This window comes from Notechis scutatus, chromosome 4, assembly GCF_049901735.1.
Source record: "Notechis scutatus isolate UNSWTSFEM ecotype Mainland chromosome 4, rNotScu1.2, whole genome shotgun sequence".
NCBI lineage: Eukaryota > Metazoa > Chordata > Lepidosauria > Squamata > Elapidae > Notechis > Notechis scutatus.
Genome location: NC_142012.1, coordinates 45,702,645 through 45,713,768, shown reverse-complemented (window position 1 = coordinate 45,713,768; position 11,124 = coordinate 45,702,645). Strand labels below are relative to the sequence as shown.

Sequence of the window (11,124 nt, the reverse complement as noted above, 5' to 3'; positions counted from 1 at the left end):
GGAGATCGCTCCCCATGGTCTGCCCGGAGTCGGCAATGGTTGAAGGAGTCCAGGGGGCGCACCCGACACCGCTTTCGCTTGCCTACACTGGACGCAAGAAGCGACGTACGAAAACACATCATGACGAACCTGAGGCCACCAAAAAGTCTGGGTGACCAAATGCAAAGTTTTATAAAATCCAAAATGGCCAGCAGCGGAGTTATCATGACATTGTGTCATGATGAGAGCTCTCAGCGACCTGGTGGGTATGTATAATAAACCCCGATGTCGGAGCAAGCCCTCTTCAAAGGACCATGGGGAATCAGGTCCAACGTCCCCCCGTCTCTGCTGCATCCACGCATCCAATCGTTGCGCTTCCCATATGCGAGCCCACAAATCTACTGGATCTTGAAGTACGGCCAAGGATTCTGGTGGTAACACCATTCGTAGAGGAAGAGGATCCTCGGGACCGATATACTCGGGCTTCCGAGACAACGCGTCTGCCCTCCGGTTCTGTCCACCTGGAACATAAGTGACAGAGAAATTGAACCTTGTGAAAAACAACGACCACCGAATCTGGCGTTGGTTCAACTTCTTAGCGGTGGACAAATGTTCCAAGTTTCGATGATCCGTCCGAACCTCTACCTTGTGCCGAGCCCCCTCTAAATGATGTCTCCAGGTCTCAAAGGCAGCCTTAATAGCCAACAACTCCTTTTCCCAGATGGTGTAATTGCGCTCAGAAGCTGTGAGCTTCCTAGAATAGTATGCGCATGGGAAAAGAGGCGTGCCATCCTTCGAAGCTTGTAACAGTACCGCTCCGATAGCGACGTTAGAGGCATCTGTCTCAACCACAAATGGACGATTCGGATCAGGATGCCTCAATATCGGCTCGGCCACAAACGCTTTCTTTAAAATTTCAAAAGCCTGTTGTTGTGGGGCCCCCCACAGAAACGGGACCTTCTTACGGAGGAGCTGAGTTATGGGATCCATTAATTTAGCAAAGTCCGGGATAAAAGTCCGATAGTAGTTGGCGAATCCCAAAAGACGTTGTACGTCCTTAACTCGACGAGGGGCTTCCCAACTACACAAGGCCTCAACCTTTTTAGGGTCCATAGCAATGCCCTTGGGAGAAATGATGTGCCCTAAAAACTCTATCGACGACTGAAAAAAGAAATACTTCTCCAGTTTCGCGTAGAGTTTATGCTCCCGAAGACGCTGAAGCACTTGACGAACCTGCTGAAGGTGGTGATCTCTGGACCGAGAGTAAATCAAAATGTCGTCCAGATACACCACGACAAACCTATCCAGCATGTCCTGGAAAATGTCGTTCATCAAATGCTGGAATACAGTTGGAGCGATGGTCAAACCAAATGGCATGACGGTGTACTCGAAATGACCATAACGAGTGCCAAACGCCATCTTCCACTTGTCCCCCTTGCGCATCCGAACCAGGTTGTAGGCCCCACGCAGATCGAGTTTAGTGAAGATTGTAGCCTCCCGCAACCGCTCCATCAATTCCGGAATGAGCGGCAAGGGATAGCTATTCCTCACTGTGATAGCGTTTAATCGTCGGTAATCACAACAGAGATGAAGGTCTCCCGACTTCTTTTTAACAAAAAGAACGGGAGCTGAAAGAGGGGACGACAAGGGTCGAATAAATCCCCGAGCTAAGTTTTTATCTAAAAACTCTCGGAGCGCAACCAACTCAGGCTCTGACATGGAGTATAACCGCCCCTTTGGCAATGGAGCATCCGGTATCAGGTCCACGGCACGATGTGGTGGTAATTGGTCTGCCTCCTGTTCGCTGAAAACATCGGAGAAGTCCGACAACTCCGAAGGAATTGAGACAGCAGGAGCGGCGATATCTTGGCCAGCACAGACATGCCTCAGGTGGTCCACACATTGTAGACTTGGAAAAGAAATGGCGTTCTGCGCCCAAGCCACCAACGGATCGTGCAAACGCAACCAGGACACTCTGAGAACCAAAGGGAGATGGAGGTTCGAGGTGATATAAAAACTTATCGTCTCCTCATGATCCCCAATAAGCATACGCACTGGCTGAGTGGCGAAACGAATGGGTCCCGTCTTGAGTTCACGCCCATCTACAGTTTCCACCTTAATGGGTGGATTTACAGGAATCAAAGGAATTTCAAAATGTTTGACAAAAGCACAGTCCATAAAGCTGGTTGTAGCCCCTGAATCCACCAGCAAAACGGCGGGAATTCCCTCCTTCTGGGACTGCAAAAAGATACGAGTGTCCAAAAGTAAATGCCGAGGAGGGCCAGGATTTACTTCAGCAATTTGGGATGGGGGTGTAGGATGTGCCCGACCTAGGGTTTCCCCGAGGTCGGGCCTACCCCGTTTCCCGATGGGCCAGGAGTGGTTTCGGGCACAGGTCTGCGAGTCCCCCTCCGAGTGCAGGAATTTGCAAAATGTCCTGGATCCCCGCAATAAAGGCACAAGCCTTCCTGGAACCTTCTTGAACGTTCTCGCGCCGTTAAGCGAGGGCGGAGTGCGCCTAACTCCATTGGCTCCCCAGCCTTAACCGTGGTTTGGAAAACTCCCGGTGACTTTGTTTGTGCACGAGAAAACGAAGGTGGTTCCATAATGGGCCGTTTGCTTCCACGTTGCTGTAAACGAGCTTCAATACGTAAGCACTGGATTACCAATGCATCCAGAGTTGAAGCCTGCTCTGCATGGACTAGCTCATCCTTGATGGCATCAGACAAGCCTTCCTGGAATGCAGCCATATGAGCCGGTTCGTTCCAATTAGAGTCCATACACAGCAAACAAAATTCTGCAATGTATTCCTGCAGGGGACGTTTCCCCTGATTAATGTCCCATAACCTTCTAGCCACAGTTTGTATTTTAATTGGGTTTTCGAACATAACTCTCATTTGTTGGAGAAAACCCTGGAAATTGTCCAACAATGGGCTATCTTGAACTAACAAGGGAGTAGCCCATTTGGCAGCCTGCCCAGTTAATAGACTAATCATAAATCCTACTTTAGCCCGGTCATTTGGGAAATCTTCAGGCCTCAGAGATATAAACAATTGGTACTGACCCATAAATGCCAGGAACATGTCCGTTTGCCCTGAAAATTTCTCCGGCATGAATACCGGGCTTTTCCTCAAGGGAGAGGCCGGGGGAGCAGCAGCAGGGCTTTGCAAACTGGAAATATGATTCAACAGTTGTGTTACCTGATTTTGGAGAGTCACATTGCTTTGAAGTAGTTGATTTATCTGTCGTTGTTGCTCCTCCACCAAACGCTGCAGTTGGTTTGGATCCATCTTGAATTAAAGATGGTTTGTGTGGCCAGAAGCAAAAATGTTATGTCTCCCCTTAATTTCAGGCGAGATAAAACCCAAAACAGCCATTTCAGAAGTAATTCAAACTAAAACAAAGTTTCACAAAAGAACGACTGGCAAAAATCCCAAAACACAGCATAAATCTTCACCCTGTCCGGCAAGCCTGTCGTGACAATAAATCTCAAGCCTCAGAGCTTCGGCTGCAATGTCTTCACTCTCAAATAGTCACTTTGCTTCTGGCGAATTCCACTAGGCCAGCTGTGTCCTTTTATATTTAAGCCACGTGCTAATTACCCTAATTATTGGCTCGCTCTTCTCTTTCTTTCTAACTGGGTTTGTCTCCTTAGTCGTCTCCTGTTCCTAACGTCTAACCATAAGTTTTCCAGATTCTCATCTCCGCTGGAAAACTCCCTCCTTCCTTACCTGTCATCCATTCCCGGCTGCTGATTAGATAAAGCACCAGAGGAGGTCGAAGGTTCTGACCACTCTAATATTTCAGGTCTGTCATCCCTTGTTACCTCCATCTCCTCATCCTGGTTACTATTCCAATCACTCAGCAATGCCGGTTCATATTTCTCTGCCATGTCTTCCTCACTTGAACTCATATCTGCCACAGGAGCAGAATCCAAACCCGAAGCCACCACATACATACATACATACATACATACATACATACATACATACATACATACATATATATATATATATATATATATATATATATATATATATATATATTTTCTTAAGTTTTCGCGGGTACTTACATGTATGGCATTCAGCTTTGTTCGGGTATTTTCCCACGTCATTGTAGTTGTGCTTTTAAAGTTGTAGCAACGTTTCGGCAGAATCTCATCTGCCATCATCAAGATTCTGCCGAAACGTTGCTACAACTTTAAAAGCACAACTACAATGACGTGAGAAAATACCCAAACAAAGCTGAATACCATACACAAACAGATCCCCCCTGATACCTCCAGCTCAAACACACCCCAACCAGGCACCCAGATGAAACCTAGCTTCCTAACTAATGATAGCCATCCATTCACCCAGAGCCAAGCTGCACTAAAGGCCTCCAATAAAGTAACACAATGTTCCCAGCCAATCAAGATACAAAAAGAGCCAAAAAAACAGACAGAAGATATTAGAAACACCAATCAAGCAGAACACAGCAAACTCCAAGACCAATAAACACAGACCAAGACTCTTAACCAATCAGGATGAAGAAAAAACAATTCTGGCACAGCAATAGGCTTCCCCAAATTCAAATCTGAAACCACTGTAAAAGCCTGACTCACAGATGAACACTATACAGAAGCCTGATGATGGCAGATGAGATTCTGCCGAAATGTCGCTACAACTTTAAAAGCACAACTATGACATGGGAAAATACCCGAACAAAGCTGAATGCCACATATATATATATATATATATATATATATATATATATATATATATATATATATATATATATATATATATATATATATATATATGTTTTCTGAGGTTCTCGCGGGTATTTGTATGTGATCTTTGGTTATTCGGGTTCTATCCCGCGTAGATTCAAAGTATCGATAGGCTGGTGCGGCTTAGTGCCACTGCTTGCACTGGCACTGCTGAAAGTGCACCAGCCTGAAGATGGCGAGTGGACCTCGCCAAACGCTGCTCTAGATACTTTGAATCTACGCGGGATAGAACCCGAATAACCAAAGATCCATATATATATATATATATATATATATATATATATATATATATATATATATATATATATTTTCTTAAGTTTTCAGGGTACTTACATGATGATGGCAGATGAGATTCTGCCGAAACGTTGCTACAACTTTAAAAGCACAACCATATATATAGCAACTTTTACCCAAATGCAGGCAGGCAGATTGAGTTGCTCAATCACAGAATCACAGATTTACTCACAGATCTACCATTCTGCAATTTACTACCTGAGTCTAAACTGAAAAACAGAATCTTCAGTCCTAAGGAACATTCACATCTGCTTTTAGGTTAGCTAGAAAGCAAGGAATCCAACAATTTCCTGCTTTCTAGCTAATCTAAATCTGCTGGCACAGCAGAACAGCTGATGGTTGAGGGGGAAAAAAGGAAAAGTAGCAACTTAGCAGGCAAGTTTGCCAGGTAAGGAGCGAGTGAGCGGGGAGGAGAGGGGCCAGCCAGTGGCACGATTTGCTGGTTCTCCAAACTGGGCAGAATCATAACAACCGATTCTATAGAACCGGTCTGACCAGGTAGAATCCCACCCCTGGTTTCAAACTTAACTTCATTAACATAACTCATTTGTTATATGAATTTATCCTATAATGTGGAGAGATTACTGACTAGAATCAATCACAATATTGTATTCTAAAGATGTTACAGTTCCAATTTGGTAATACTGGAATAGAAATGGAACAACACCATCTAAATGCAGCTCTAGCTTGTGGAAGATTTTAATTCTCTAATATATTTGAGGTGCTAAAATTCTCTACAGAACTGTCAATACCACATACCATATAACCCAATCCTGCCATTAAAAAAGAATTTCTATGCACATAATTCAGGCTAGAGTTCTCTATGAGAATTACTTCTCAACAAGCATTCATAGGATGGTATTGCCAAGATTCCTTCCTCTAAATTAAGATGATTTTTCATTTTAATTGGGTTCATTTCATAATATATAAATAAGATTAATCCAGGTTTAGCATGTGTTATCTTAACAATTTAAACAGACCCTTATGAAGCATCATAGATAATGTATTTGTTTTTCTGAGCTTAGTTTCAATGTACATTTCAGACTTTATAAATACTTAAAATACTTAGAATCAAAAGGTCAGACTGGTGTATGGAATTTAGAATGGAGTGAAAAATTTTAATTGGTTGTAGCAAGAATAACTTAAATAAGAATCATATTTAGACAGCACAGGGTTAAAAAAAATGAAATACACGGAACAAGTAACACTTCTGGTTAACATAGTTTATATTTGGAGAGGGCACCTCTACAAACACAAGCTTATAAAGATTCTGTTATATCAGAGCATATTACTATTGATGTTCAGATTAATCTGTAAGTCTAGGGAACCTAAGGTTGAAGAGTAAGGTCAGATTTGCTGTCTCCCCCTCCCCCTCATTTGAATTTTCTATGAGGGCAGTAACTACTGCGAATAATAAAATCTTAAGTGCCCATGGTGCCAGGTTGTGAAATGAAAGACTTTACTTACCTAATAACTAGATGTGGCAGATAACTTGGTAGAATGCTATATGGTCTATGTTCCAATTAAATCTTAACCAGCTTCTTTTGATTTAGTTTTTGTCTTCAGTTTTATTTGGGCCTATCCATTAATCCTTTGTTCATACTTCCTCTTTTGTTGACAAGGCTTTTTCTAACACTTCTATAGAGAGTAAATTTGGTGTGGGGATTAAGGCATCAAGCTAGAAACTGACAGATCATAAGTTTTAGTCCCACTTTTGATATAAAACCATCTGGATGACCTTGGGCCATTCACTTTTGCTCAGCTCTAGCAAATAGGTAATGGTAAAATACTTCTGAAATCTTGCCTATAAAACTGCAGGGACTCATTCAGGCAATTTCTGGGTCAACAGACTCAAAGGCACAAAAATGAGCAAATAGTTTCCCCAAAATGTTTGCTGTTTTGTATTATTAATAAACAGTATTTATTATTTTAAACATACATTATTGGTCCCTAGATGGAGGAAATGTCCTTGTGTCCTTCAGCTAGCAAAAGGGAGGGAATAAATATTTTCTTTATTTTGGCCTTGTTCCTGTAAGACTAATTGAAAAAAAATGGTGATGGGAGAAAATATCAGCTGAAGGCAAGTGCTGTATCACCCTGGACTGTCCTGGTAAGATGGGGCAGACCCATGTTAAAGAAACCTTAACAACATTAAACTACTATACTGTGGCAGTCCTGAAGCAAAAACAATGTGGTGCAGGAAGTTAATGTAATGTTCAATAGTCATAAATTCATTCATCTTGCCTTAAGTATAACTACAGTATATCTTATCCAAACCTGTTCTATGAGGCAAGAGATGTCACCTTCACAAAAGTCAAACTGCAGCTATTTGCTGTCTTGAATTTATATATATACAAAATCTTTTGTTACCTAGAATAGCTTTGGGTTTAAGCACAATGTAAATATAGTTTGAGTGTTTTAGTTTCTCACAATTTATTGAGGATTTGCTTACTTTATTTTAAAATATTTGCCGATTGCATGCTTATAATATCAAAAGGTGATATTTGATTATTTATTTATTCACAAGGGGTTATATGCTGCTGTAATCAGTAACAATAGCTTTTCCAATAATTACATATTTTTACTATCTCATAAATGACTCATTGCAGCTACAGTATGTCCCAAGTGTGCCTTAAAAAGTATTCTCTTATGTATTTATGCAAGTTTTATCTGACTCTCCAATACAGCTACTTTATGAAAGTGAAAATTGGACTTTAAAATGCAGGATAGGAAGAGTATGGATGCCTTTGAACTTTGCTGTTGGAGAAGACTCCTGAATACACTGTGGGTAAGCAAGAAAATAAAACAATGGATCATCAAATATATCAAATCATAGTCCTCGCTGGAAGTACAAATGACTGTACTTTGGGCACATTATACAAAGATTCAGTTCTCCGAAAAGGGTTCTAATGCTTGGAAAGATAAAAGAAAAGAGAAGAAGAGGATGACCAGTAAGGTGACTGGACAAAGTTATAATAGCAATAAATGCATCTTTAGGAGACTTCAAAAGTGTAGGTTAGGGATAGAATATCTTGGAAAAAATATGTGGTCACTAAAAGTTAAAAATGACTTCAATCAATCTCTTGTAGGGTCAATTTTCTTACAATGAAAAGTATTCTGGTTTTCTGGATGATAAGCCAACTAGAATATGCTTTTGCCAGGAATGTAACTTGTTTTAACTGAATAACAAAAAAAAACAACAACAAAAAAAACGGAGTTGGAAGCAGGGGTGTGATTCAACTGGTGTAACAACCGTGCAGAGGGTTTGCTACTGACCTTCTCCTGCAATCCTGCACTCTACCTGTATGTTAAACAGCTGATGCACGGCAATCGATTGTGCTGCGTGAAGCAGCTGAGTTGAAAACCAGGAAATAAAGGTCAGGGCAGTCAAAGCAGACAGAAGGGTCAACAGCTGATTGTTGGAGTGAAATGGTTCATTCACAGATGATCCTTGGAGCTATCGGTTTGGCTGAACCAGGCCGAACTGATAGAATACCACCTCTGGTTGGAAGGGACCTTGGAGTCTGCTTGAAAGCCTATAACATTTCAGACAAATAGGGTTCTCTTCTTAAATTTTTACTATTATTATGGATCATGTCGACAACCAGATGTTTAGATTGGATTTTGCATTTTTATCTACTTATCAAATCCTTCTCAAGGACTGGTATAGGCAGAAATTGATGTTTGATGGTGTTAAAGGAATCATCATAGAATATAACCTGTTCCATGTCAATCTGCTTTTGCAATTGACTGATGGTGATTTTGTCAATGCCGAAGGTGTTCAACTGTTCCAGATATCTTGAATTACACCTAATACCTTACTGTTGGTACTATCTTTGTGCGCTTTTTTTGCCACAGTTGTTCTAATACTATCTGCAGATCTTTGTACTTTGTGATTTTTTTTCCAGTTCTTTATCTTTTATTTTGCTGTTTCTAGGTACTGCAGCATCCACAATCCCAACTTATTTGTCTTCCTTAATGACAATTGTTAAGTCTGGTGTGTTATGTGGCATGTGCTGAATGTTTGAATTCTAAGTCCCGGAGCAATTTAGTTTTTCATTTTCTATGACTTTCTTTATTTTATGGTGCCACCAGTTCTTGCCTTCAGGCAAATTATATTTCTTGCTGATCTTACAGTGGTGGTGTAGGTCTTTAGGCACAGCACCCAGTGTGCCAAGTACCACTGGTTTATGCCAGAATTTCTGCAGTTCGATTCTCAAGTCCTGATATCTGGTGACTTTTTCAAGTTGTTTCTCATTGATTCTGTTGTCACTAGGTATGGCAATGTCAATGATCCACACTTTTTTTTCTCTACAATCATGATATCTAGGGTATTGTGTTCCAAAACTTGTCAGTCTGTATTTGGAAGTCCCACAGTAGTTTTGCATGCTCATTTTCGACCACCTTTTCAGGCTTATGATCCCACCAGTTCTTTACTACAGGCAGATGATAGTTGTGACACAAATTCCAGTGGACCATCTGAGCAACTGTGCTGTGACATTGTTTGCAGTCAGTCTGAGCGATTGTCTTGCAACAGCTCAGTATGTGATTGATGGTTTCGTCCAATTCTTTGCAGAGTCTGCATTTGGGGTCATCAGCAGATTTTTCTATTCTGGCTTTGATTGCATTCATTCTGATGGCTTGTTCTTGGGCTGCAAGAATCAGGCCTTCTGTTTCTTTCTTCAGTGTTCCGTTGGTCAACCATAACCAGGTCTTTTCCTTATCTACTTTTCCTTGGATCTTTTCAAGGAACTGTCCATGCAGTGCTTTGTTACACCAGCTGTCAGCCCGAGGTTGCATTGCTGTTTTCCTGTATTAATTTTTGGTTTGCTGCACTTTGAGCAGCTTCCTATTGTTGACCTTCATCAAAGCTGGTCCAACACTGTCTTTCACATAATCTGCCAGAGTGTGCTTCTCTTCTTCGACTGTCTGCTTCACTTGCAAAAGTCCTCTGCTGCCTGCTTTTCTGGGCAAGTATAGGCTGTCAACATCACTACGCGGGTGCAGCGCATAGTGTATGGTCATCAGTTTTCTCATTTTCCCATCTAGGCTGTCCAGCATAGCCTGTGTCCAGTTTACAATCCCAGAAGTATATCTGATGACGTGGATGGCCCAGGTATTTATAACCTTGATGGTGTTCCTGCCATTCAGTTTGCTTTTTAGAAGTTTTCTGACCCTTTGTGTGTATTCTTTGCTAACCACATTTTTCACTTGCCCGTGCTTGATATTGTCCAGCTTCATTATGCCCAGGTATTTGTAGGCTTCGGGTTGGTGGCACTTGATGGTTTGTCCATCAAGCATTTCAATTCAAATCACTTTCTACAACCTTCCCTTTCTTCAGTGCCACTATGGCGCATTTGCCCAGGCCAAACTCCATGCTGATGTCAGTGCTGAAATTTCAAACTGTATTGATTAGTGACTGGATTTCAATTTCTGATTTTCCATATAACTTCAGATCATCCATGTACAGCAGGTGAGAGATTTCCTGTAAATTTTTAGCAGTTTGATAACCCAGGTTAGTTTTCTGTAAAATTGTTGACAGGGGGGTCATGGCAATGATGAACAGAAGAGGTGACAAAGAATCACCCTGGAAAATCCCTCTTTTGATGTTGACAACTCTGTAGCTTTCACTTTAAATAAACAGTTCTGTTTTCCAGTGCTTCATCGCATTTGCAGTGAAAGTACCAATGCACTTGCATATTCAGATGACATCTAGGCACTTGATTATCCAGCTGTGCAGTAGTGAATCAAATGCTTTCTTGTAGTCAATCCAAGTTGTATGCAGATTTGTTTTTTGGCTTTTGCAATTCTCTAGAATCATTTCGTCGATCAGGAGATGATCTTTTGTGCCTCTGCTTCCTTGTTTGTTTCCTTTCTGCTCTACTGGAAAGATATTATTTGCTTCTAGGTAGTCCTGGATCCTGTCAGCAATGATGCCAGTCAGCAGCTTGAACATGGTTGGCAGACACGTTATTGGCCTGTAATTTGCAGGTGTTGCCCCTTTTGCTGGATCCTTCTGTATCAAGTAGGTTTTCCCAGCTGTTAACCATTCACTGATGTTTCCTGTCTGCAGCATCTCA

The 11,124-nt window shown here is 41.5% G+C and overlaps 1 pseudogene; it reads right to left on the bottom strand.

Moving 5' to 3' along the window:
* Positions 1 to 301: 301 nt before the first annotated feature.
* LOC148130721 (uncharacterized) lies at positions 302 to 10,105 on the bottom strand (annotated as a pseudogene).
* Between the last annotated feature and the right edge of the window lie 1,019 nt (positions 10,106 to 11,124).